The 2,102-nt window shown below is 37.8% G+C and overlaps 1 long non-coding RNA gene across 1 annotated transcript in view; it reads right to left on the bottom strand.

Annotated features, from left to right (window-relative positions):
• Positions 1 to 2,102, bottom strand: part of LOC112161973 — a 12,782-nt gene that overhangs the window by 9,137 nt on the left and 1,543 nt on the right. Inside the window, exon 2 of the long non-coding RNA XR_002921983.2 lies at positions 207 to 309. This is a non-coding gene — a long non-coding RNA (uncharacterized LOC112161973). The remainder of the gene's footprint in view (positions 1 to 206; positions 310 to 2,102) is intronic.

A 2,102-nucleotide genomic window follows, 5' to 3' on the forward strand; every position in this document is an offset into this window, starting at 1 on the left:
AAAAAAAAAAAAAAAACACAATCACAGCAGTTGGTTTTCAAAAAAATGAATTTCTTTGTCATTTTCCACTTAAGGAATATGAGCAATCTATTTAAAATGTGTTTTCATCCTTCATTTTTCTTACCAATAAACAACTTTAACAAGAGTCTCTTAAAAACTGGAATAGGCAACTCCAGGCCTCGAGGGCCGCATGTTTTCCACCATACCTGCTCTGGCATGTTCTCATTGGCTGGACACACCTGGACCAGGTATTCAGTCATGAGTTGGACTTGGACATGTGGAAATCATGCCGCCTGCATTTGCCTATCTCTGATGAAAACAGAATAAAAATGTAATTGAACGACACTCATTTCAATTATCATTTAAAGTTCTCAAAGTCAAGGTTTTTAAATTTCAGATTCAATGTGTTTCAGTGCACAAAAGTATTAAAGACACTCCACTGAAAATTGAGTGTTTGTTTTTTAAACACGTTCTTGTGGCATGTTTCTCATGATATAAATAAAGTTAACCTAAAAATCACATTTCTGAATATTTTTTTTGTTCGGATCATTGAGAATCAGGAGCAGATGAAAAAATGTTGGAAAAAGTTTATAGCAGTGAACTAGGTTCTGTAGTGGGCGGGTCATGAGCTCCATGCTCCGCCCCATTCTGATGCATCTGTTGCAGACGAATAGATCCATGAACGTCTTTGTTTTCTTCGTCTGAGCTGGAATCTGGATCAGAACCTTTCTTCTAAATAGCTCCAATATTGTTTACTGTTCTTGTTGCACCGGTAATGTTAGTTTGGAGTCGTGAGGGGCTGTAAGCTAGCGGGAGACCGTGTAAACAAAGGGATGTTGGGAAGTGAGGGCAGGCTCACAGTCCCGCCCACAACTCAGACAAATTTCCAATAAACTATTATCATTTATGTGGATACAAAGTCCTTGAAAACATTTTTTTTTTTAAATTTTGACTAAAAACTGCATAGTTATTAGACCACGGGATGATGGGAGTTAAGTTGTGACCTAAACAAAGTAATAATTAAATTAATTATTAATAATTGAACCAAAAAAGTATATTTGTCTCGTTAAAATTGGAACTTAAAGATTCTTTAGAATTCTGCAGCTTTCGATGCTTTGTAATTTCTAAGTTTGCATCTCTGTTTAAAAGTTACACATCAGTTTGTTTTTAATGAAAACAAGTATTTTCTATTTGGTTCAACACTTTCCAAAACTGCTTAAGATGCTTAAAGATAAAAGTTCTCAGAGATCATAATAACACACGAGCTTTCCAGCCAGCCTCTCTTTGTCTGCATCCCTCTCCGAGTTCTTTTTTCCCATACATCCTGTGATGGAGGGGTGGAGAGTAAACGAGTGTGACAAGGGCTGTCATGTGTGTTCCTGCCAAGGCCAACAAGGGCCAGCGCAGAGACAGGAGGTGTCATATCCTTACATCACTCTCTGTTTCTGCCACCAGCTGGACTCCCCTTCTCTCCCCTTTTATGTCACACTCTATCTCTCTTCTTTCCTTTTCTGTCGCCTATGTCTTTCCTCACTCCGTCTTTAGCTTCCCGTGTCCCATTTCTTAGCATTTTATCCCTCCAGGTCTAATTGATTTTATTTGAAGTATTGTTTTGTATTTAGATGTGAAGAAAAGGTTCATCGCTTCTATACTTCGTTTGCAAAATGTCACACAACTGTCAACAAAAAGGAGAACCACTTAGAGAACACGCTCCTCGTCTTTAGGGGGTGTGATGTGACTTTCTGTTTCTCCTTTAAACTTTATTCACCCAATCATGTCTGTAAACTGACACTTTCCAACGTGAATCTCACTGTCTGACATCACGAAAGAACATCTCACAACTGTTACTGCGCTACAGTGGAGATGCAACAAACGATTATTTTAATGGTCGACTAATCACTGATTATTTTTTCCGATTAGTCGACTAATCGGGTCATACGCAAACTGGATGCAAAGCATACATCTTAACCATCATTAGCTTTAAATTAACAAAAAATTAGATTTATAGCATTAACTGTGATAATAGTTTGAATGCTGTAAGCTGAATTTGGCCACTGAAGATGCTAGTGCCGATAGCTGAAATTACTGAAGCTGATAGCTGA

Source organism: Oryzias melastigma, linkage group LG15 (genome assembly GCF_002922805.2).
Source record: "Oryzias melastigma strain HK-1 linkage group LG15, ASM292280v2, whole genome shotgun sequence".
Lineage (NCBI taxonomy): Eukaryota > Metazoa > Chordata > Actinopteri > Beloniformes > Adrianichthyidae > Oryzias > Oryzias melastigma.